We start from the raw sequence: 27,863 nt of genomic DNA, 5'->3' as shown, positions 1-27,863 counted from the left end.
ATGAAATTACATCGGTCTCATGGCTGGATGTAGGCAGCCAGACGAGGGCGGCCGTGGAGACCCCGTCCTGCTCTGGCACTGGCCGCCCCTCAGAGCAGCTCCATGACAACAGCCACCGTGCTCTGCCCAAAGATGAAGGTGCCGACCAGCACGGAGACCACTCCCCAGGCCTCCGAGCAGCACTTAACTCGGGGTCCTATGGGCTCCACACTGATGGCACAGATGAGACACAGACCTGGGAAGATAAAGAAGGAGCTGCCGCCGCCGATGATGCCGATGATCTCGCCGAGGTCGGGCAGCAACAGGGCCAGGGCGAGCGTTACGGTGACCCACAGGACGGTTAGCAGTATCTGACCCATGGTCCCTAGGACTCGGCCAGGGCCCGGGGCCCACATGCCCAGCAGCAGCCCCTCCTCCAGAAATCCTGCATCACCAGCCTCCCCAGGAAGAACACGATGGGGTAGACGGTCACGATGGAGACAGAGAAGGGGACCCTGGCAACGATGATGACCACATCATTGCCTGGGTAGGACATCAGGATGTCAGCAGAAACTTCTGTCCCGAAGGTCAGGAAGTCATAAACTCCTGTCAGGGAGTAGATGAGGCAGCAGGCCAGCAAGGACAGCACAGAGACCAGGGCCCAGTGCCCAAGATTTTGGTCATAACTGAGAACACAACTGGGTTTGATCTCATGGCTGTTGTCTTCAGGAAGTAAAAGCAGCATCAAATTTATGTTAGTGTCATGCCTTTGAAACTATAGTGCAGCTTTATTCACATCTCGGCTTAATCTGCCTGTCTTAAAAATATTCTCTACACTGCCACCTGATAGAAATTTCTAAATACATTTCTAAATATCATGTTATCTTTATGTAAAATCCTTCTGTGGTTCTCATTTACCAAGCACAGACTTTTTTACTATGATGTACAAGATGCTTCAGAATTTGTAGCCCACGGGGTCTCCACACAAGTAACACCCCCTCATTCATTTCCTAACTTCTGTGTTCCAGCCATGAGTAAGATTTCGTTGTTCCTGTATATCTGGCTATGTTTGCATACACTGTTCTCTTTATTCCCATCTCGCCTCATTTTTGTCCTCAGGAGCAACTGTTACTGATAGAATTAAATCATCCTTCATGTGTGTTAGGTATAGAAAGCAGTTGAGAACCTCTGCATATGGATTTCTACATAATTATGGCATTGTTAACATTCTATAGTAATTATATGTTGACCCGACTTCTCTTTTTTCTAGGTTAAACTTCCTCCTTTATACATGCTTGTATCTGAGTGCCTGGCACAGAGTTGATTATAAGTTGTTAGTAATTGAATCTGTGAATGTTGGAATGTTTTCCAGAAAGATGGCTTGCTCAATATCCTTCCTTCTTTTCTTTTTTAAGATATTCATCAAGATTAAGAAGTCCCAGTATTTGAGGTTTTGTTTCCTTAAAGAAAGGAGACTGTAGAAAAACAAAATGATCTTTATCAATACAGTGCTGTCAACTCCGTCCTGCTACCATGAACTTGATCACTTTAAAATATTTTAAAATGTTCCAAACACCAACACAAATACCAAAGAATGGAAGAGGAAGCAACCTGGTATAATTATGTTCAAAAATGGCAAACCAGGGCATTTTGAAGGATGAGTGGATTTGATGGCATTTAGAACTTGATTTGTGCACAGTAAGGAAAAAAAAATTCTTACGATCGCAACAAGTATTATTTAGGGTTCTATTTTCAGTTCAATAAATTCAGCTCCAAAAGAGAATCTCAGAGGGCACATTCTCAACCAAGATTTGCAAATTGCACAGTCCTTCTTTAAAGGCTCCTTTTCACTTGAGTGGGGAACACTTCACCACAGTGATTCCTAGTTTCCAGTAATGTGCTCACTGCCTCAGCTGTTTCATCTTTATGTTAATACCAAGTCTGTTTGATAGGACTGACATACTGTCTCTTTGAAATAGCAGGCAGGTCACAGAGAAGGCCATTTCTTAAAACAACAGTCATTCTAAAGCCACAGAAGGATTTGTATCATCCACAATCCTAGCCCTGGGTTACAAACAATACTTGGCATTTGCATCAGCCGATTGCATGAGTTGAGGATTGCGTGCGTGGTATTGGGGAATCTTGGAAGGTCTCTATGAGCACTAACGAAGGCAGGCAAAATTGTCATCTGGTTGTTTCTATGACGGGAGGGAAAATCCAAAAGTTTTTAATTCAACATTTGAATGAATTGAGAAATGAATAGAAAATGTTACAGTGAGACCAGCTTCCATTCCCAATTTGCCTATAAGGCCCTCTCCTTTCCTAGTAGCAGAATTTGTCTTATGTCCTTAAATCTGAGACAATTAGAATAGTTGTTACAGATTAACGAACTAGAGTTTGAATTATTTTTTTAAAAGCAATAGATAAAACATTTATCCATAAGAATTTGGAAGATGCTATTGAATATCTTTCAGAAATTAAATAATCTAGCCAATATTTACTAGAAGGCTACTACATATCTGGTAAAGTAATAGGAACAGGGGATAGAAATATGAATTTCCTTTTCATTGCCCTTACACAACTCAAAGTTAAGCAGAAAAATGGAGAAGCACATTTATAAACCAAAAGTTATCATTTGAAAGGTACACATTATATTATATCCTTTATATACTAGTCTAGGAAATGCAAATTCATGTATATACTAGACTTGTATAGAAAGGATATCACATAGTATGTACTCATTTTTGACTGGCATCTTTCACTTAGGACGATTATTTTGAGATTCATCCATTAGTACCATGTATCAATAGTTCTTTCCATTATTTATTGCTGTGTATATTCTTTTATATGATTTTTACCACAGTTTGCTTACTGATTCACCTGTTGAAAGACATTTAAGTTGTTTCTAGTTTTGGGATAATACAGGTAGAACTACTGTAAATATTCAAGTACAAGTTTTTCTATGCACATTCTCTCCTTTCTCTTGAGTAAATATCAGGAGTGGAATGGCTGGGTCATATGGTAGATGCACGTTTGACATTTAAGAAACTACCAAGTTGTTTTACAAAGTGATATATATATATATACACACACACATATACACATATATATATCATGTATATATATTTATATACTTACATAAACATATATTTATTGATATATAAGTTTACTTATATACCTATATAAACTTATATACTTATACAAGTTTAAATATCTGAGTTTATACTCATATATATGAGTTTATATACTTATGAGTATATATACTTTTATATAGACAGATGAGAGAGTTTAATAAATTGGCTCATGCTGTGAGAGGGGCTGGCAAAACTGAAATCTGCAGGGCAGGCCAGCAGGCTGAAAACTTAGGCAAGATTTCTATTTTGCAGTTTTGAGGTAGAATTCCTTCTTCAGGAAACCTCAAGTCTTTGATCTTAAGGTCTTCATTGGATTGGATGAGGCCCATATATATTATAGAAAGTAATTGTCTTTATTTAAAGTCAACTGGTTGTAAAATAAATAAATAAGTCCACTGATTGTAAACGTTAATCACATCTAAAAATACCTTCAAAGCAACACCTGGACTTGTGTTTCACTAAACAACTGGGCACCATAGTCTACTCAAGCTGACACATAAAATTAACAATCATGTAACAGAATCATTTACACACCTATACACATACACACATACAATCACATTACTCCCTCTAAGAAAACAATTTAGAATCACATTTAGTATCTGATTCCAGCTTTAAGTAAAGAATTTTGAGAAGATTTTTATTCTTCTCAGTTAGGTCAAATGTAGCTCCTGTTCACCCTGTATCCTACAGTTAAATAAAACATACAACCACTGAAAAACCTTTCAAAACATAGAGGTTCAGGGAGAATACCATTAAAGCTCCAAGAATGGGCAAAGAAAATACAGTGAGTGTGGGTGTATAGAAGACTACACATACTACTTGCCTAAGGTGGTCAATAATCCATCCTCTGATATGAGTTTCTTGGTCTCACAATCTGGCAACGTATAGTTTTGCTCCCTGGGATAACTGTATTTATCTCTAACCATTCAATGACATAACCCAGGGCATTTTAAGTGGACGTAATAGGGGACAGGAAACCATCTATTTCAACTGGGTAGATTATGCAGTCCTAGGAACTGCTTTGCAGTTAAAAAAACAGGCTGTTGTACAAAATTGTTTGAAGTTTCTCAGGTATAAATGTAGCACCCTACTAGGCAGCTAGTCAATTTGATTATAATAAGCACTATGAATTAGAAACTAATTACAGAATGTTATAAATCCATAATTGTTGAATATGAATCATGTGGTGGTTTCTTTTTCTAAGCAATAGTCTTTGATCCTTTCCATCTTTTCCTATAGCCCTCAGAGTAATGACACCCATTCTTGTTGTACCTAGAGACGATGTAAAATAATAGGCAGAGGTGACAAAAGCATAGTTCAACATTTTCCTGTCACAAGGATGCATCCCATAAAATGGAAGCAATTATTGCTTCTGCCTTGTGCAGTCAAGAGCAGGAGATAATGGAGGTGGAATAAAAAGAATCAATGTAACACATTTTTATAAAAACTCCTGTATCCAAAAATTAATCTCCACTGCACTTCTTGCCTAATTGTCTATTTGCACATCACCTTAGAGAAAAATGTTTTGTTTAACTCCTGGAGATGGAAGCTTATTTGATCCTCCATACTCTAAGATTGTTAGCATCAGATAGCAAATGACCTCTCTTAAAAAAAAGAAAGAAGTGCACGTAATTCTCTTTCCAATGTCAGACATGATACCTTAGATGGAAATTGGTTCTTTTCTATCAGGATTCTACTGAAGACCATAAGAAACAACTAACATATCCCAACATCTTGAGATTTTTCTGCCAAATTCTTTACCCTTCCAGGTTTGGTGTGTACATGGACTGAAATCTAGATAAAAGTTTAATCATCTCTTTTCTTAATGTGTGACCAATGGAGCTCCCTCTTACTTCTCCCTTTAAAACATCTCCCTGGGGCTTCCCTGGTGGCGCAGTGGCTGAGAATCTGCCTGCCAATGCAGGGGACACGGGTTCGAGCCCTGGTCTGGGAAGATCCCACATGCCACGGAGCAACTGGGCCCGTGAGCCACAACTACTGAGCCTGCGCGTCTGGAGCCTGTGCCCCGCAACAGGAGGGGCCGCGATAGTGAAAAGGCCCGCGCACCGCGATGAAGAGCGGCCCCCACTTGCCGCAACTAGAGAAAGCCCTCACACGAAAACTAAGAGACCCAACACAGTCATAAAAATAAATAAATAAATAAAATAAATAAAGTATTAAAAAAAACTATTAAAAAAAAAAAAAAACATCTCCCATTTATCCTATCTCAATTTGTTCCTTGTTTTGGAGTATGTTACTTTCAACCAAAAATCTTGGTCTCAATTTTTGTATATATTGTTAATTATTTGATTTGAAAGTCAATAGAAATCCAGTTCAAGCTAGCTAAAATAGGAGGATTTATTAGCTCTTTTATCTTGGAAGTTCAGGAGTAGAGAAACTTTTGGGGCCAGTTGGATTCAAGATGCAAGTAATGCTGAGAATTTTCTCTTGCTCTGCTTCCTTCTAAGTACAGGCATGATTCCAGCCCATAGTAGGTGATGCAGATGCAGATAGTCTATGAAACAAATTTGAAGAAAAAGTGGTCTGAATCATGATATGTTTTAGAAGGGACCTTGTGAGCTAAGTCAATGAGTCAAAAAACAGGATGAAAATTCCTTTGCAGAAGTGGCGGGGGGATGCAGATTGAGCGTGGAAAGGAGGATAGAATAAGCAAAGTATAGGAAGACAGAAAAAAAACTTCACCTGTTACTGCTATTGTAGGTACCAAATCTTCTCTCTTTATGTCTCTCTTAGTGGTATCTTATAAGAACAAGTGGAGAGAATGGAACTTACTCTGATTAACACGGGAGATGCTTCGTCAATAAACAAGGATCGAAGTTTGGAGATGGCTTCTTGCTTTACCCAATGAAAGTTCCTTAATCTGGGTAATGGTGGCAATTAAAATGCCAGCAAAATGTGGAGGAAGGGACTCAGTCATAGACTCTGCAAATGTGGACCTATAGAGCAATAAGTAGCGGTAAGGAGAAGGCTGAAGGAGCAAAACTTGTAACGTATCATGTTGGATGGATTTTTTAAAACTTGTTCATTCCCTTAATTTTATTGACTTGACTGCTTTGCACTTTTCACCACTTTAAATAATGCTCTCATGCATATGCTTGAATATATATTTCAGACCTCATCTTTAAGTACTCCCTCAGAACAGATTCCTAAGCATGGATTTACTGGATCAAAGCATATAACATTTTTATACCAAAAATAAAATTGGTAAAAGAGCATAAATAGACAACACATATGCACTCACACAAAATTCACAAAGAATCATTTTATACAGATGTCCACTCATCATCGATCAACAAAATGTAAATAAAACCCAATATTATGTTGCATATGTATAGAATATATAATAAATATATATTCTGTATGTAATACTATATATGTGTATGTATAAATTGTGCATGTATATACATATGTGTGTATGTATATATATAATTGTGTATGTGTGTGTGTGTGTGTGCACTTCTGGTGCTCTTTACAAATTTTTTTTTTTTTTGGCACTAAAATGTTCTCAACACATTCTCAATATTATTGCAGCACTTTGCCAATACGACTCAAGAGCTTTAGAACATTATTTTTCATTTTGATTTGTAAGCTCCATTAATAAGTAAAGGATATCTCTTTTCCCTAAAGTCTTTGGTATGTTTTGGGGAAAGAAAAAATTTTAAACATGTGTGAGTCCTACCCATACCCTCAAATTCCTGTCACACCACCCTGAGCTATGTGCACTTCTTGTAATGTATCGTATTCTCTCTCATTTTAAGTGAAAGGAAAAGAGATGGAGGGAAGAAAAATACACTAACATCTTTAAAATAATTATTTCTGGGTAGTTAGGTTTGGGGTAATTTTAATTTCTTTATCATTTAAAAAAAATTAACTTAATTTTAGAATCAATAAAAGTCAATAAACTAAAAAAGAAAAAAGAAATCCAAATACTCAGAGAGCTGAAATCAATGGCTGGGTCTAGTCCAGCTGGGACCTTTCTCTGACAGAAGAGCACAACACAGTGCTGTGTATATTTTTTTTTAGTTATAAATACTTTTAATAATATTTTTAGATGGCATAATACATCCAATATATTATCATTTCAACATGTAATCAGTATTAAACATTATTAATATTTTACATTCTTCTTTTTGGACTAAGTCTTTTTTTTAATTGAATTATAGTTGATTTACAGTATTGTGTTAGTTTCGGGGGTACAGCAAAGTGATTCAGTTATACATATATATATTTTTTCAGATTATTTGCCATTATAGGTTATTACGAGATACTGAATATAGTTCCCTGTGCCAAACAATAAATCCTTGTTGTTTATTTATTTTATGTATAGTAATATGTATCTGTTATCTCAAACTCCTAATTTGTCTCTCCCCCCCACCTTTTCCCTTTGGTAACCATAAGTTTGTTTTCTATGTCTGTGAGTCTGTTTCTGTTTTACATATAGATTAATTTGTATTTATTTTTTAGATTCCTCATATAAGTGATATCTATATTTGTCTTTCTCTGTCTGACTTAATTCATTGAGTATGATATTCTCTAGGTCCAACCATGTTGCTGCAAATGACATTAATTTCATTCCTTTTTAATGGCTGAGTAGTATTCTGTCATATATATGTACCACATCTTCTTAAACCAATAGTCTGTTGATGGGGACTTGTGTTGTTTCCATGTCTTGGCTATTGCAAATAGTGCTGCTATGAACACTGGGGTGCATGTATCTTTTCGAATTAGAGTTTTTGTCTTTTCCAGATACATGGCCAGGAGTGGGATTGCTGGATCATATGGTAGCTCTATTTTTAGTGTTTTTTATTATTATTATTTATTTATTTATTTTTGTCTGCATTGGGTCTTCGTTTCTGCGAGTGGGGGCTACTCTTCATTGCAGTGCGCGGGCTTCTCATTGTAGTGGCTTCTCTTGTTGCGGATCACGGGCCTAGTTGCTCTGCAGCATGTGGGATCTTTCAGGGCCAGGGCTCAAACCTGTGTCCCCTGCATTGATAGGAGGATTCTTAGCCACTGCGCCACCAGGGAAGTCCCTATTTTTAGTTTTTTAAAGGGACCTCCATACTGTTTTCCATAGTGGCTGCACCAATTTACATTCTCACCAACAGTGCAAAAGGGTCCCCTTTTCTCCACACCCTCTCCAGCATTTGTTATTTGAAGAATTTTTGATGATGGCCATCCTGACCTGTGTAAGGTGATACCTCATGGTGGTTTTGATTTGCATTTCTCTAATAATTAGTGATGTTGAGCATCTTCTCATGTGCCTGTTGGCCGTCTGTATGTCTTCTTTGGAGAGCTGTCTGTTTCGGTTTTCTGCCCATTTTTTGATTTGGTTGTTTGTTGTTTTTTGATATTGAGTTGTATGAGCTGTTTGTATATTTTGAATATTAACCCCTTGTCCATTGCATCGTTTGCAAATATTTTCTCTCATTTCATAGGCTGTCTTTTCATTTTGCTGATAATTTGCTGTGCCGTGCAAAAGCTTTTGATTAGGTCCCATTTGTTTGTCAGGGTGCTCTCTATTGACGTGCCTCCAGGAGTGCTGAGAGAGGCAAGAAAAGATTGTGTATTTCTCTGGACCACTTGTTGAAATTCTTATATGGGCCTCCTTCAGGTAAACGTTGCAAGCTCTAGAAGTCATGCCTAGAGTCCCAGGAATAACAGTCCAACTGGTTGTACCTGAAGCTAACCCCACCCCATGGCTGAGAGTTCAAAGCCAAGCATTATAAATATGCTAGATGCTGATGGAAACCAGTTGTAGATTTTCTGCTGGTGACACTTTAGTGACTTTGGACAGTGTAACAATCCTGGCTAGAAAAGTATATTTTGTAGTTAGTATCTTTCCCTTTTATGATTGTTTTATCTTTCTCCATTAAGAAAAACGTAGCAGAGCTCCGCTCTCTTCATGACACTCAAGATTTTATAGGCAGTGATCTGGAAAAGCAGATTCTGGGTTGGATCCCAATAGCTCCCATCTGCTGCTGCCTGATATTTCTCAAGAAGTCCCTGGGGTGGAGTAAATAGTGAGTGTTTCAGTTGTCAGTGAGTGGGGAACAACAGAACTGATGAGCAAGCCTGTAAAAAACTGAGTCACTCGGATGGGGCTCAATACAATGAGGCTAGACTTACTTTTTTGAAGAAGGAGCAGTAAGCTTTCACTGTACTTGAAAGTAAAGATTTGCTTTGACCATGCAGAGAATATTGTTTCATTTTCTTTTGCATTGTTTTTATTATAATGATAAGACATGGTGTGTTTTCCTTGGATGATGCATTGGGCATCCAGAACTTCTCAGCCTGAGCACTGTCTAAATATTCTGTGACAACAGGGATGGATTTGGGAGTTTAGAGATATGTCATGTCTGATTTACAAATGTAATAAGTTATGAGAGAGCATAATTAATAAAGCAAAAAAGTGACCAGGAGATACGCTAAAAGGAGCATAGTCTCATCATGTCCCACAACAATTTATTCAATTTTTTTCCGTTAGAAACTCATGACTGACTCAGGACACAAAAATTTAAATAGGGCAAGTAGGACCTAGAAAGAACGCAAAGCAAAATTTTTTAAAAATTAATTAATTAATTAATTTTATTTTTGGCTGTGTTGAGTCTTCGTTGCTGCGCACGGGCTTTCTCTAGTTGCGGTGAGCGGGGGCTACACTTGGTTGCGGTGCGCGGGCTTCTCATTGCGGTGGCTTCTCTTGTTGCAGAGCACGGGCTCTAGGCACGCCAGCTTCAGTAGCAAAATGACAAAATTATTAAAAACATGTAAACCACTAAAAAAGCCTGAAAGGATCTATCTCAGATATTTTCTGGCTGCTACACCTAAGTATCAGCTTTCTCACCTTTGAAGGAAGGTGTTGAGATGAATGGTGAAATTTTCTTGAGTGGAAATTCATCTCGTTCTAGAGAAAGGTGTCTTCCTTTTCTTTTTTTTTTAAACTTTTTTTTTTTTTTTTTTGGCTGCACTGCGCGGCTTGCGGGATCTTTGTTCCCCTATCAGAGATCAAACCCAGGCCGTCTGCAGTGAAAGCGCTGAGTCTTAACCACTGGACCGCCAGGGGATTCCCTGCTTTTCTTTTTTTTTTTTTTTAAAGATTGATTGATTGATTGATTGATTGATTGCTATGTTGGTTCTTCGTTTCTGTGCGAGGGCTTTCTCTAGTTGCGGCGAGCAAGGGCCACTCTTCATCGCGGAGCGCGGGCCTCTCACTATCGCGGCCTCTCTTGTTGCGGAGCACAGGCTCCAGACGCGCAGGCTCAGTAGTTGTGGCTCACGGGCCCAGTTGCTCCGCAGCATGTGGGATCTTCCCAGACCAGGGCTCGAACCCGTGTCCCCTGCATTAGCAGGCAGATTCTCAACCACTGCGCCACCAGGGAAGCCCTCCCTGCTTTTCTTTAACTGATAAGCCTTTCCTCTCATCTGTCCTTTTTAGCTCAACACTCCAAGCATTCCCTTCTAAACATTGAGTTTTTCCTTGTTCTCTCTCCCTTCTTCCTTGTCTCTTCTCTCTTCCCCCTCTCTCTTTCTTCCTCTCACTTCATTTCTCTTTTTTTTATATTTTCAATCTCTCCTCTATTGGTTCTTTTCTTTTAGGGAATAAACATGCTCTCATTCTAAAGTAAAAATAATTTAAAAAGCAATCTCTCTTGAGTTGTTACGCCTCTCTCCTCCTATTCTATTATCTCTTTCCTTGGCTTTCAAGTTAGACCTTTGAAAAGTTAACCCTGTATTAACCACTTTAACTCACTCTTTACAGGATAGCCATGATCCAGAAAGGCAGAATGACTGGGGCATTTCTGATGCAATATCATTTCTTCCTCAGTTAGATATGAGGAAAGGACGAAGTTTATCAGAAAACTTCTCCAAAAACTGTCTTCAAAATAAAATTTAACCCCATCAGAATAAGTCAAGAATGCAGTAAAAACTGTCAAGATTCTACATGCAACAAATCAAATACAAAGCCACCAGGTCTTGATATATTTAATTCAGCTTTTTCATTTTACTTAATTCAATCCCCAGCTCTCTCTACACATGCTTGGTCCACGTAATCATCTTATATTCTCTCTTCAAGTTTTTGTATGATAATTTATTTATTTTGAAATTCAAGTAACATTAAAAAAGATATTAGATATACATTTTTTTTTTTAATGTTGTGAAATACTGGCCACTAGATAGTTCTACTTACACATTCTCAGAAATATAATCCTTGCTCATTTCCTCTGGTACCTCCTTTTCCTCTCTCATTTTTAATAACTTAATTCCATAATACTAGAACATTAACATGGGGTGATAAGGTGGTGGATTCAATTATGCAGACAAGGTCAAAATCCCAAAGAGTGATGGAGCAACGTAGATAGAATTAACTTGGAGCCCTGGATACCCTTATAGGGCAGAGTTGCCTGCCCACCATGGGTCCCTGCCAATCGGGCTGTTAGAAGGGTGTTAAATAAAACCTCTATCTTGTGTGAGTAATTATTTTAGTGACTTTTTGTTTTATAGCATCATATTCTGTACACTAACTAGTACACTTTGCTCTCACTAGTATATTAATCTCCCTGCAGAAGGTCATGAGACTACTGACTAAATTAGTAGAACTCTAAAAATAGTAAAATGACTGGTTTTAATGACATAGGAATGTGTGAAGAAGTAATGGTGTTAAGAATGGGGTGGAGAGAGATTCAACTAGACACTTCTGGTGGTGACTGACAAAAACCATGGATACAAACAGTTTTTTTGAGGAAAAGGTCAACCCTGTTCAACTCAGTGGTTTCATCTGTTGGAATATCTTGGGATCTTCTTGGAAGTGAAGATTCTCTTTTGACCAGAAGTAATTATTCTATTAGCCTAGGGGGTTCATAGGCTACTGAGTTGAACACCTAATCTTTTTCCCCTCTGTTAGCATAATACAAGATTTCTAATACTGGGAGGATTTATCTTCTAGCTAGAATCTGCCTCTCTTTTCCTTCTTATCAAGAATATACAAGAGGCAGGAATAAAAATAAGCAGTAAAAGTATGTAATGCAGACACTTACCTGAAAATCTATATCTTCAAAGAATGTGATTGTGTTCAATAATCACAGCTGAATGCTGAAAGTCTGAGATAATTCTATAACTAGGTCAGTAACCAATGAATCGTACATAGACTTTGTCAGTATATCCCAGAACTTTATAACCAACATAACCAAGTTAGAAAGGGTTTCTTCCCCATAAAACTTGCTCCTGTTTTTATTTTCCTTTCCATGTGATGTCGGACCATGTTATAAACCAAGTGTCGTCTTTGAACACCTCCTAAATATCTCTCTCATCAGTCTGCACATGGCAACATGAAAGCTATTGCATTAGTTCATCCCTGATGACTAGCAAGTTCATCCCTAGGGTCATCAGGGGTGACCCCATTAGGTCATGATGATCTAACACAATACTACTTTTACTGGTCCCTGCCAAAAATCTTACCCTAGTGCACTCCAATATTCTACCACAGTTCTGAAAATATTGCATTCCTATGGTCAAAATTGTTTATTAGACTTCTCCCACCTAAACCCCTGCACAGCTGCTCATGATTCTTTGTAATTGGGCTACTGCCTTCCGCTCTAGTCTATTTTCTCACATCATCCCTTGCACTCTGCCCCTTGATCATACCAACTACATACTGTGTATTTCCTTATCCTTTGTGCCCTTTCCTCTTGAATCCGCTTTTCCAACTTCAGCTGGCAAAAAAAAAAAAAAAAAAATCATGTCAAAAGGCGTCTCTTCTGTGAAACTTTTTCCAGACATTATCATACCTCCTACAATTCCCACTTCTATTGAGACAGTGGATATAACCAATACCATCTTTTTTTCCTTTTTCTGTACTTTATGCTGATTTCTGCCTTGTTACCTGCAATATTAAAATGCTTTTGTAAATATCTTAACAAAATGCATTCCAGCACCCAAAATAATAGCTGGCACATGATAGGTACTCAGGAACATTTTGCTGAATGCATAAATAAATTAATGAGAAAAGGTCATGAAATTACTACTTCAGAAAACATAAAATATATTCTTAGAGGGATGCTGACTTCAGTCTTAAAAATTTTAAGTATCAGAGAACTTTTTATTTTATGACCAAAATTAATATTCTGAGACTGATTTGCTGAGAGGTCCATTGCCCAAAGGATCATTTAGCCAAACAATCAGTTCATTTAATTCAAGTTTACTCAAATGTATACTTTAGTCTGATTCTAAAGTCAATTCAGATAAGATAGATTGGCAAGGCTAAAGTGAGGGGTGTGGGGCTTTTATCTGAGAATATAAATGCCTTGAATCTTCCTCCTGCCACCAGCCTCCCTTCCTTCTCTGTACCAAAGTTTCTCAGGGACTGACAAGCCAGACAGACAGTGTTTTTCATTGAATCTCTTGTCTGTCTTTTCTCCAGCAGAGGGGCCCCTCGCTCTGCACCAGTTTTCAAGATCCATCAGTAGAGAGCTGGGCAGAGAAGTGTTCTTAATTAGCTGTTGTGACAGCAAAATAAAAACCAGCCTAATGACCCTTTGCAAAAATCTTAAAACACAGTTAAAACCATCCAGATTAATACTAAACATTGTAAGCTTTTTATTATTAGTTAAAATGAACAAGTTTTTTTCTGTAAGTAAAGAGGAAAATGTGGAAAAATTTTAAATCAGCAAAATTTGGAAAGAATCTTAAAAAATGCTAAAGTGTTGGGAAAACTGTAAACAACTTTAAAAAGATTTTTTTTTAATCAATATAAAATGGCATCATGTATGAAATGAAATTTCAGTTATAATCATAAGAAAATAAAATTGAAGAGAAAAACTAAGTCATTCAGTAATCTTCAGGTTTGACAAATTGAACAGCCCTTAAAAAAATGTTTTTTATAAGCTGATATTGATTCAGTATATTCAAGAACATCCTTTAGATAATAAGATTTTATATCTATGAAAATTCAAATCATCATCAAAGAAGATTTTATGTATGAATGTAGATGACTACATCCATCAAGTTAGATTTTCAGCAAAATGATGCTTTGATGAGTTAGCTTTTGGAGGGTTGACCTCTTTCCTCATGTGGGAAAACTAGAACCCACCAGACTATACAATGTGCCTGCTGATGGCCAAGCTGGAGAAGAGAAAATAATATCTCCTAATTACAAATCTACCTCTCTTTCTAGTGTAATGCATTGTCCATGTTGCTCCTCATAGACACAAAACATAAAAGAGAATAATTTTTAGCTAGAAGAAAGAAATAATTTCTAAATAATCAGCAGAGTAGAGCCTTAAAATATGGTGAATCTGAGCAGAATGAGAAAACAGAAACAGAACTCACGGGTTATGTTTCAAATTTACTTATTTAATAGATTATAAATAAATCAATAAATGTTAATTTGTATTTCAAGAGGGTGACTTTCCCAAGGCCATGCAAATACTAAGTTTCTACTGTTAATTTCCACCACCACCCCCCTTTCTCTCTCTCTCATCCTCTATATCTGCTTCACCTAGGATGTCAAGAATTTCTTGGGCCTGATTTTGGTGGTGCATATTTTCTCATCTTCCATACTTAGCCTAAAATACAGAGTAATTCTGCTAATGACAAATTGGTTCTGGGTTCTAAGTGACCTCTATTCCAATGAAGTTTTGGGTGTTGATAACTGCTCCTCTCCCATTCTATGCTGTATTCCCATTAAGTCTTCCTCATCTTGAAACTGAGCAGAGGTAAGGAGCAATAATGATACTTAAATTCATTTTATGATTATGTACCAACTCTTTGGTAAGTGCTTGAAATGTCCTATCAGGGCAGTGAATCATTTAGAATTCCCCAAAGAATCAGCAGTCCAAGGGACTGCTAAGCCCACATGAAAGCCTTGTTTTCAGGCCACAGAGGTCTGAAACCACAGGAATTTCTACCACATCTTAGACAGAGCTGAATGATCTCCTTTTTAGTTTCCACTATTGGGCAACTACTCTTTATAAAATCTCTAAAGGGCAGGCTAATATATGAATCATGGTTGACAAAGGTTGGTGCTCAAAACTAATTTTCAGCATAAGAAAAATTAGCCCAGGAACACATTCTAACCAAAGGGAACTGAATCCTCGTAGTAAGTAATGCTATGTGTCACAGGAATGTTGTTGAAATAATGATGGAGAGATGTGCTGCCTGCTGATTCTGCAATGACCTCTTCCTTTACAGAGATATTTAAAGAAACCTAAGCTTTGTCCAGTTGTTAGTATCAATTTCTGCAGTTCTTCCTGCCACTTACAGACACTGATAAAATGCATGGGAACCTGATTTGTTCTATGTCTCTAAGTGATATTCGTATGCCAATGGAAGTAGCACACATGTGAGTAATACAAGGCAGGTAGAAAAGTCCACATTAGCTGTTGAGTCAACTAGTTGTAGAATTCTGAGCTTGTTAGGTTGAATAAGTCTAGTATATCACATTCATTTCACATATTGTGAAATTTAAACCCAAGGAATATGAAGGACTTTCAGAGAAAAAAGGAAATGTTAATTTTTGCTTTTCTATTAGGCGTTAAAAGTTGAGCTGCTTACTTTTAACATTTGTTTAACTTTCACATCACTCTTAAAGGTAGTATTATTTTTTTCATTTCAAAGACACAAAATTTAAAAATAAGAAATTTAAATAACTTGTCCAAGTTTGCGTGACTTACAAGTGGCAGAGCCACACTTGACATTCAGATCTATTTGATTTAATAGTCACCTTCTTACTATAACACAAACAGTTTGACAGAGTGAACATTCCTCTTTATGGCTCACCAAGTGCTTCAGAGTTTCTGCTAAATCTTTTATTCAAAGGACATTGCTTCTAAGAGTGAATAAAAATACAATACATTCCATAATTCAATATTTCAAATATTTATTTTCATGAAATCAATGTTCTAAAATAGTGGTTGATTCAGTGTATGCAAAATAAAGTTATACTAATAAAATGCACTTTCACCTCATATCTTCGGCTTCTGTATAATATATTTAAGGCTGCTACAACAGACTGGACAAAGGAAGAAAGAGAGAGAGAAAGAGAGAGAAAGAAAGAAAGAAAGAAAGAGAGAAAGAAAGAGAGAAAGAAAGAAAGAAAGAAAGAGAGAAAGAGAGAAAGAAAGAAAGAGAAAGAGAAAGAAAGAAAGAAAGAAAGAAAGAAAGAAAGAAAGAAAGAAAGAAAGGAAGGAAGAATATTTCAAACCCAGGGCTTCTAGACATACTTGGTAAGTGTGTGACAGTATAATCAAGAATAAGGTTTTGAACATGCAGATGGCCAACAAGCACATGAAAAGATGCTCAACATCACTAATTATTAGAGAAATGCAAATCAAAACTACAGTGAGGTACCACCTCACAACAGTCAGAATGGCCATAATTTAAATAGTCTAAAATAATAAATTCTGGAGAGCATGTAGAGAAAAAGGAACCTTCCTACACTGGAATATAAGTTGGTACAGCCACTATGAAAGACAGTATGGAGGTTCCTCAAAAAACTAAAAATAGAGTTGCCATATGACCCAGAAATCCCACTCCTGGGCATATATCAGGAGAAAACTATAATTCAAAAAGATACATTCACCCCTATGTTCATAACACCACTATTCACAATAGCCGAGACATGGAAAGAACCTAAATGTCTATGACAGATGAATGGATAAAGAAGATGTGCTACATACAGACAATGGAATGCTACTCAGCCATAAAAAAGAATGAAATAATGTCATTTACAGCAACATGGATAGAACTAGAGATTATCATACTAAGTGAAGTAAATCAGAAAGAGAAAGACAAATACTGTATGGTATCACTTATATGTGGAATCTAAAATATGACACAAATGAATTTATCTACGAAACAGAAACAGACTCACAGACATAGAGAACAGACTTGTGGTTGCAAGGGTGAGAGGGGTTCAAGATGGATGGAGTGGGAGTTTGGGAGTGGCATATGCAAACTATTATATATTAGAATGGTTAAATAACAAGGCCCTACTGAATAGCACAGGGAACTACATTCAATATCCTGTGATAAAACATAATGGAAAAGAATATGGAAAAGAATGTATTTATATGTATAACTGAATCACTTTGCTGTACAGCAGAAATTAACACAACATTGTAAATCAACTATACTTCAATAAAAAAATAAATTAAAAAAGAATAAGGCTTTGATTTCCTGTTCTCTGTCTTATGATCATTCCTTTGTAATATAAAACTTCCTACAATTAACAAACTCCAGAAGTTATGAATTGATTCTCATTTTCAAATTTGTTCTTTCTCTAGTTTAATATGATAGACAGATTCTTCTCTAAAATTAATGTGTTCCAAAAAATTATCAATTACAGCAGTTACTACTATGCCATAGCTGCCAAATCCAAAAGAAAATCTAAAAAATGTTTAAAAAGAGAGAGGAAACTAGGTTTTCAAAAGGCAGGCAAAAATCAACTTCAATCTACAGGACAATTTTAGATTTTAATAATGTAAGGTTCAAATTGCAGAAATAAAAGAGAGCAGCTTGTTTGAGACTATCCAGGCATAAAGCAGTAGAGGAAGACTTTGAGAGGCTGTAAACTCCCTATAATTAGAATTGTTCTCTGAAAATCTGGTAATCCAAGGGGTCTGTAGAAGGGTTTCAGGCAATTTGTGAACAAAACAGTTATATCAAATGGGTATGTATCTGTATGTTTGTGCATATGTGCACACAGATATATATATATATTTCAGAACAAGAGGGTCCATAGTTTTCATCAGACTTCCAAAGGAGCCCATCTTAATTGTTTTTACAGACTTCAAATTCAGAAACACTTTCAATGTGCTGTAAGCTCGCTCCCACTCTAGATTCTGTGATTTGCAAATGACCATTTTCTGTCGGAGAAAAATATGAATGTTAATATTATTGAGGGTGAAGTGTGTCTTAGTGAAGAGCACTAAAGTTTGGATATGCCTGTTGGAAACTCTGAAAGAGCATGAAAGAGATGGATTAACTGGAAAAAATATATATACCCTGAGTTAAGCCTAAATCTGTGAGGACAGGTGCCTGGCTTGATTCCGTCTTGTATGTGCCTGAAAGCAGTCCACTTAATTCATGATGATGTATTACATTTTTACTCATCACTTATGTTTTCCAGTGCCAGTCTTACCCGCAACTTCCATGGATATTAGTAAATTCATGAATATATTCTTTAGCCCCTAAAATTATCAGCACAATACTTCTTCGCTAATCTTTTCTTTAAATATATGTGATAAAAAGAAATCCTGCCTCTGAAATAGGAAGGACTTTCATTCTACCACTCTGACAGAGGACTTATCCTCTTGTTCCAAAAGATTATACTGAAAGTAGATTCCTCAGTAACCATTCCTTCCTAGGATTCTGGGTTCTCAGGCTAAGGTATTGTTTGTTTCTTTTGAGATCCCTGTGGATTCTTCCCCATCATTGCGGTTAATGCCTCCATTTCCCAAAGCTTAGGCAAAGAAAGATTTTTTTAATTTTTGAAAGGAATATTATTTAATTCCAATTTTAAATTCTTTCCTTAGTGCATAAACAAGCCAAGACATTATATTTCTAATTCAGGAAGACAGTTATAAACTGTTTTGATCTTATTTTGTTAAACATTGATCTTGTTCAATTGAGTTAGGAACACTCAGAATATCTTTAATTTTCTTCCATTCCACTAATAAAATTTGGTTTTTTCCCATTCTTTTGATAAGATATTGTATGTTATTGCTGGTAAAAGTTAAAAAGAATAAACACATATTTATTTGAATTTGGACAATGAGTACACATTTTATTTTATGGTCAGCGGAATGTATCAATAATGGTAACATTTCAATCACTTTAAAAGAATGTCTAGAAAGCACAAAGGGAATTTAGGTAAGGGTACCATTTCAGAGGTGTCCTTCATATCAAACCACAAAGTCCATCACCTACCTTACCTACAGGTTGGCTAGCCATTTTTGAAAGAAAATGCATAAACTTGAAAAGAATGTTTAATTGTTTCCTGTCCCCAAACATTCCTAGAAAGATAATCTTTTTATTTTTCCTGGTAAGTCAGATAAAAATGAAAATTCTAGTAGTACTGAGGAAAGGGGCAGAATAGACATTAAAGTAGACAAGTAGCAGTGTCTACAATCACATAGGGGCTAAAACTGAATTACAGATATTGAAGGATAAATGAGAAGTGAGTGAGTGAAGATAGTAGGTAAGGTACTGAGTTACCCATAGATTGAAATTCCCACGGGGTCAGAGACTGCTTCTCACATGGATTTTGAATGATTGTATTCTCATTTCCTCTCAGTACTTTGCTCAAAGAAGATCTTCAGAATATATAATCTATATATTGTTTTCTTATAATCTACTTAATGATGAAAGCATCCCCCAACCACTGCAGTCATTTCAAAGTATAGTCATTCCTCTGATGACTTCTCTGTTGACTCACTGTGAACTCCAGAGGGGAATTACGCTTCAAATGTGTTGTCAGTCTCTGTCTGCTTTTTCCATGGGGACATTCAATATTTTGAGTGCATGTCATGTATGGTTGATGCTGGGATTCACGTAGGGCTCTGCTGTACAAAACTTCTAGGTCAGGTGCTATTAATTATGTTGTACAAACATGCCAAATGGATGTGGTCATTTTGTAATAAGAATAAACAGTAGGAACTTAACTAAAACTGTAAAATTATTCAAATACATGATATAAATTATTTCTGAGTCTCATCAGAGACACTTTTTTTTCTGCAATCTTTCGCTTCCAACTACAATTGAGATCAGCGCATACGCCCAATTTTGGCAAAAAGCAAAATTGTAATTAGCTCCATAACAAGTCATATTGGACACGTATTGGTAAATAGATCCAAATTGTCACTTGATGACATTTTCATATGTCACCAAATGTGTGTTTTAGTCATAAAATTAAATGTTAGTTATTTCTCTGGCACCCTGAAAGAAACGAATGGTCCAGGTGAGCATTAGAAACGGCCCAAATTAGAAAATAAAACTGAAAACATTTAAATTACTCTTTAAAAAAAATAAACATACATTATCTATGTATGTTTACATACACAGCTTCTATGGGTAAGGAACTTAATTACTCTTTCTAATACTTGCTTGAATGATTTTTTTTCACAAGCTGTATGTTTAAGTATGAGAATTCCTGTGTGGGAAATCTGGACCATGTACTAAATGTACCATGTAGACCAAGTTCTAAATGTGTCAGGATGTGATGGTGGAATAATATTTGAAATTATAAAAGCCACAGTCCTGCCTTAGTGTATTATAAAGAGAGAAAGACAAATAAACACATGATAAATCTACAATGCGATGAGTTCCATTAAGCACAAATTCAGTGGGTTCTTAGAAGGAGGGGAAAAAAAGGCAAATCAGTGATGCATAACCAGCTAGAGATTACATATTATGGAAAGTGAATGGGGTTAGAGAGGAATTGAAAGATTATAGCTTAGCTGGGTAGAAATGATGATAACATGTTAAGAAATCGTAGCTCTACAATAGAAAGATTCTTTAATTTGGACTGTAGAGGAGTGTAGTGGTAGGGGGTGGACACAGACTTACCACGTAAGTGCACCAAGCATGATCCATGAGCTGTGTTGCACACACATATCTATCTTACTGTTCTTCAAATGTGTATAGATGTTCCTGGGATTAATGTAGATTCACTACAGATTACATTATAGTTTTCATTTTTATTTTCTCAATGCTCATGTTCTCAATGAATAGAAGCAACCACAATCAGTATAATATGGAGGAAGTCTGGAAATTATTTTGTGTAAAAAAGAGTTGATATTTGTTGAGCATTTACTAAGTGCTAGTCATTGTGCTAAGCACTTGTCATTTATTAGCCTAAGATTTTAAAAGTTGCAAAAACCAGTTCCAGGTAATGGTAAACTATCAAATTATATAAAGAAACAGAATGAAGTAATGAGATATGCACTTTAGAGAGACAGTTTGCATAGAATTCGTCAGTCTGGTGGTAGATAAGGGTAACATCTAAATCTAAGCAAAACGACTCAAAAGAATCTTGACCCGTGAGATTAACAGTAGAGTTATCTACGAGAGGACTGGAATGAGAACGTTTTGGAGACTTGGTGATCCATTAGTTATGGTTGATATGGGAAAGGAAGCCATGAATAGATATAAATAGTGCTTAAATTTACATAATACAATGATGACAGTGACATGAGAAGGGAAGGAGAGATGATTGAGAATTAGTTGGTATAAGACTAACATTTGTATTGTATTGTTACAATACAATATAATGGAGAATATAAAGTTGTTTTATATGTGTGCTATGTCTTTTCCCCATTGACATAGTTTCATATTCTTCTTGCCTCTTCAGTTAATTAGAACCAGTTAATTAGAACCACTGAATCTCATTGGAAGAAACTGGAACTTAAAGAGCTTCAAATCTGTTTTTAATGTTAACTTCCTGGCTCCATGAAGCAAACTGCATAAACTCATATACCATCTCCAAATGAGAGGCTTTAGGAGTTTGAAGACATATCCTGTCCCATATTCTTTTCTTCATCTTAATATTTCTTCTATCCTTAAACCATCTCTCCTTTGAACACATTTGACATCTGAAACCCTATCTTATAAAGGAGTGCCTGATTATGTCTAGATACTGAGTTGTGTACTGACAAAGTTGATTACTGAGATGTGTTTGGTCTGAGAATAGGAATATTTAAGATACCTTTACCACACTATGTTATAAAGTCAATTTGCATTTTCACTTTTAATTATTTTAGGACTTAAAATACAATACTTAAACATCAAGTGTGTATATATATATATGAAATATAAAAAAGAAATTAAAATTATCTGTAATTACCCACCACTGAGATATTTTACTCTGTTTCCCCTATAATCTTTTAACTTCATATATATCTGTGTATAATTAATTGCATACCTGTGATTCAGACAGTGGCTTCTTTTTTCTCTTTTTTTTCCGGCTTAATTGAGGTGTTATTGACATATAACATATGCAAGTTTAAGTATACAGTGTGTTGATTTGATACACATATATATTGCAAAATTATTACCAAAATAAGGTTAGTTAATACCTCCAACCCCTCACATAATTACCATTTTTGTGTGTTAGAACATTAAGATTTACTCTTTTAACAACTTTCAAGTATATAATACAGTATTGCTAATTATAGTTAGCATGATGTACATTAAATCCCCAGAACTTATTCATCTTATAGCTGGAAGTTTGTACCCTTTGACTAATGCATTCCCTGCTGTCCCCACCCTGCCCCTGTCAACTACCACTATTTATTTCTATAAGTTCGGCTTTTTTAGATTCCACATATAAATGAGAAAATACAGTATTTGTCATTCTCTATCTGACATATTTCACTTAGCATAATGTCCTCAAGGTCCATCCATGTTGTTTCAAAAGGTAGGATTTCCTTCTTTTCTTGGCTGAACAGTAGTCCATTCCATATATATATATATATACATATATACACATATATATACACATATATATATATAATATTAATATTTTCTTTATCCATTCATCCATTGATGGACACTTAAGTTGTTTCTATGCCTCAGCTAATCTAAATAATGCTGCTATGAACATGGGGGTGCAGATGTCTCTTCAAGGCAGTAATTTCATTTGCTTTGGATATATACCCAGAAGTTGCATTGCTGGATCATATGGCAGTTCTACTTAAAAATTTTTGAGGGGCATCCATACTCTTTTCCACAGTGGCTGCACTAATTTACACTCCCACCAACAGTGCACAAAGGTTACCTTTCCTCTACAGCCTCACCAACATTTGTTGTCTCATCTTTTTGATAATAGCTATTCTAATAGGTGATGTCTCATTGTGGTTTTGATTTGTATTTCTCTGATGATTAATTATGCTGTGCACCTTTCATGTACCTGTTGGCCATTTGTATGTCTTCTTTGGAAAAAATGTCTATTCAAATCTTTTTTCCATTTTTAATCAGATTTTTTTTCTGTTGAATTGTATGAGCTCCTTATATCTTTTGGATATTAATCCCTCATCAGGTAGATGGTTTTCAAATATTTTCTCCCATTCTGTTGGTTGCCTTTTCATTTTGCTGATTGTTTCTTCTGCTCTGCAGAAAGAGTCCTTTAGTTTGATATAGTCCCACTTGTTTATTTTTGCTTTTGTTGCCTGTGCTTTTGACATCTTATCCAAAGTATCATTGCCAAGACCAATGTCAAGGAGATTTATCCCTATGTTTTCTTCTAGTACTCTTACAGTTTGGGGTCTTACATTTAAGTCTTTAATTCATTTCAAGTTAAAGTTAATTTTTGTGAGTGGAGAAAGATAGAGGTCCAATTTCATTCTTTTGCATGTGACTATCAGTTTTCCAAACATCATCAAACACCATTTATTGAAGAGACTATCTTTTTCCCATTGAGTATTCTTGGCTCCTTCTCAAATGTTAGTTGACCATATATGTGTGGGTTTATTTCTGGGCCCTTAATTTGGTTCCATTAGTCTATGTGTCTTATTATGCCAGTACCATACTGTTTTGATTACTATAGCTTTGTAATAAAGTTTGAAATCAGGAATTGTGATGCCTCCAGTTTTGTTCTTGTTTCTCAGGATTGCTTTGGCTACTCAGTGTCTTCTGTTGTTCCATATAAATTTTAGAATTGTTTTTTCTCTTTCTGTGAAAAATGTCATTGGAATCCTTATAGGGATTGCATTGAATCTATAGATGTCTTTTGGTAATGTGGACATTTTAACAATAACAGATCTTCAGCTCCACGAATACAGAATATCTTTCTATTTAGTTGTGTCTTCTTCAATTTCTTTCATCAGTGTCTTGTAATTTTCAGTGTACAGATCATTACTTTCTTGGTTAAATTTATTCCTATTTTTTTCTTTTAGATGCTATTGTAAATAAGAGTATTTTATTTCTTTTTCAGATAATTCATTGTTAGTGTATAGAAACACAATTGATTTTTATATTTTGATTTTGTATCCTGAAACTTTACTGTATCCCTTTATGAGTTTAAACAATTTTTGATGACCCCTTTAGGGTTTTATATATATAAGATCATACCATCTGCAAGTAGAGACAATTTCACAGAAGCCACACAGGGCCTTAGAAGCAGGCCAGTGCAGTGGTGAGCTGAGAGCCTGGGTTGGTGGGAGCCACCTGGGTCCATAATAGTGACCTGGGGCCACTGTAGTGGGTCTGGTTCCGGGAAGACTGGCTCTGGGGTCCATGGCGAAATTGGGTGCTCACTTCAAACTCCTTCCATGAGGAGGTGCTTGGTGAAGGGGTCATGGGACTAGTGTGAATCTATCTTTCCTACTCTCCCCAATGCATGTTTTCTTATTTCTGTTCTTCACCCATGTGCTGTAATCCCTCACCTGAAATCTTTGGCTCTAGGGAAGGTATTTTTGTGCATGGATAGTTGTTCAAATTGATGTTTCTTGCGTGTGTGGAGGGGGCAGGGTGCTAGAAGTACCTATGCCACCATTTTGCTGATGTCACTTCCAGATTTCTTTCTTTTCTTTGCAATTGCCTGGTTCCGTTCTAGATAAGACTTTTGCATGTGTCCTTGTATTTGTTGTTTGCTCTTCCTCTGGGCCTACACGCAACTCCATTGTCCTTGTTATTTAGGTATTTGCTGAAAATCACCAACTCAATAAACCATAAATGAAATATGGCACAAAAAGGCTGAAGTTCTGAGTGGGTAGAATATAAATCCTGGCACAGCTAAACATGCCAGGAAGTGAGGGGAGACTCTTATGAAAGAAGGAACCAGAGAAAGAGAGCCCATGTTTTGTGTGTAAACTCTGCCCTAGTTTCTGGCTGATCCTTGATACATGTTTGCAAGGGGCAGACTTCACTTCAACTAAAGACAAGAGAACTGCAAACTATAGCACAAAGAAAGGTGGGTGTGGATAAATGAACCTATATGTTTACAAGATTTCTTTATTTTATGTTAAGGGGTACAATATTAACTAGAATAACAGGTTGTGAAATTAAAACCATTAAAAATAAGAAATATAGTCAATAATCAAATAATAAATTAATATAGAATTCAAAAAATCATTCAAATGATTGAAAAGAAGTCAGGAAAGGGAATCAAAGGCATAACAATATCAAACAACAAAATAAAGCAAAACAAAACAATAGAGGGGCAAACAGAAAACAAATAATGAATTGGAAGACCTAGATTCATACCAATAATTACATTAAGTATAATTGGAATAAACATTCCAATAAAAAGTGAGATATTTTCAGAATGAACAAAAAAGTAAGAATCAGCTATGTACTCTTAACAGGATAAACATTTTAAATATAAAGATACAGCTATGTTAAAAAATAAATAAATTGAAAAGGTTATACCATGCAAGTACTTATCCTAAGACTGGAGTGGGATTTTTAATATTAGATAAAATAGACTTCCAGATAAGAAGTATTACCTGAGATTAAGGAGAAATTTTATAATGATAAAAAAGTCATTAAAAAGAATTGACTGAGTGAACTGATGAGGATGAGTATAATTTTTGTGACTTTCTGTCTGAATTAAAAAAAAAAAAAAATCCCACAAGGACTCAGAGGCAAAGAATATACAAATCAATTTTCACTGCAAAGTAAAGGAGCTGTTACAGTGGAGGATTACTGGACTGAATGTCAATATTATGACATAGTATGAGTGTGTTTCATGTTTGGTAATTGCAATCATTGTTGCTTTTGTTGTGGTCATCCATGTACAATGCTTGGTGTCAGTCTATTTATCTCTTGTAAAAATAAAATACAGTGTGTGTGTGTGTGTGTGTGTGTGTGTGTGAAAAAAATAAATAAATAAATTCAAAAAAAAAAAAGAATTGACAATCATAATTATGTATATATTTAATAATAGAGCCTGAAAATTTTAAGCAAAATATAACAGTAATCAAATAAATAAGTTAATTAAATTAAATAAGCATAGATTTTAGCACCAATCTTTTAGCAGTGTTGAAAAACTAGACAAAAAAAAAATTGGTAAAGAAATACATAATCACAACATTCTCAACCACTTGACCTATTTGGTGTTTATGATGCACTATACCCAAGAACTTCAAAATACACATTCTTTTCATATGTACATTATAAATTCACCAAGATGGACCATATCTTGGCCATAAAACACGTTCAAATAATTGTAAAAGATATGTAATCATAGAGTATGACCTGTGACAAAACAGAAATAAATTTGAAATTAAAAACTATAAAATATTTCATAAAACTCATTCTTTTTGTAAATTAAGCAAAACATTTTTGAAAAGTTTATGGGTCAAAGAACAAATTATAATATAATATTGCAAACAGAATAATAATCCAGTTACAACATATTACAAGTCTTGAATGCTGAAAGCAGTGCTTAGAGGGTGTAGTTGTAAACACTTATACAAGAAGATAAGAAAGTCTTAAAATCACAGACCTAAGATTAGAAGATTAGAAGCTAGAAAATAAGGGCAAAATAAATTCAAAAAATTTTGAAGTGATTCAAAAATCACTATAGATATTACAGACATTAAAATGATAATGATAAATTGTTATGAAGAATTTTACACCAACCATCCCAACAGCCTAAATGAAATGATTAAACTCTTTTGTATATACAACTTACCAAAATTGACATTTAATGAAAATGTGAAGATTTATTGAAGTAATTGTATTCTATAGCAAAAATCTTCTCCAAAAGAAAAACTGAAGCAAAAGAGTTTCACTGGTGAATTGAAGAAATAACGCTGATATTACACAATTCTCTTCAAAAAGTAAAGGAAGATGAAATACTTCTAAACTCATTTTATAATCCCAGTAATAACACAAATGATAAACTAATACCAAAACCTGATAAAGACATTATAAATGGAAGAAAAGTACAGGGCAATATCCCTGTATGAATCGATGTAAAAATCTTTAAATTACAAGTGAATCATATTCAACAACATAAAAGAGAATTCCATAGTATAACCAAGTGTTTATTAAAAGAATGTAAAGTTTTCTTTATATTTGTGTATCAGTGTGATTCACCACCTTAGCAGAATAAAGACAATCATATGATGAATTTAATTGATGTAGAAAGACATTTATTAAACTGCAAATTAATTTATAATAATGACTCTTTGGAAACTAAGAATAGAGGAGAATTTTCTCAATGTGATGAAGTCATCTATGAAAATCTAAGGCAAATACTATACTTAGTATGATGAAATATTAATTGTTTTCCCATAAAACTGAGAAAGAGCCAAAAATGTTCACTCACCCACTTTTATTCAACATTTATTGGAGATCCTAATCAGTGCAATAAAGTAAGAGAATAAAAAGTAAATCAGCAATTAAGGTAAGAATAGGGCATACTGTTTGGAACAAAGGAAATAAAGTTTCTTTTTACACTTGACAGAACTATGTGTGTAGAAAACCCTGGGAATTACAAAGCAACTATTAGAATTAATAAGTGAATTTAGCAGTAGTACAGTACTCATGGTTAATGTTTTAAAAGCCATATTTCATATGCTAACAACAAAAATTGAAAAATAATTCAAACTTTGTCCTATTTACAATAGCATCAAAAAGTATGTAGGGACAAATGCAACAAACATATACATCATTTCTACACAGAAAAATATGAAATATTGCTGAGGAAAATTAAAGAAGACCTAAATAATTGGAGAAATATAGATTGGAGGACTCAGTTTTGTAAAAGTGCTAATTTTCCCCAAA

The sequence above is a fragment of the Balaenoptera acutorostrata genome, chromosome 17 (genome assembly GCF_949987535.1).
Source record: "Balaenoptera acutorostrata chromosome 17, mBalAcu1.1, whole genome shotgun sequence".
NCBI classification, from domain to species: Eukaryota; Metazoa; Chordata; class Mammalia; order Artiodactyla; family Balaenopteridae; genus Balaenoptera; species Balaenoptera acutorostrata.
This window is presented reverse-complemented; position numbering follows the sequence as displayed.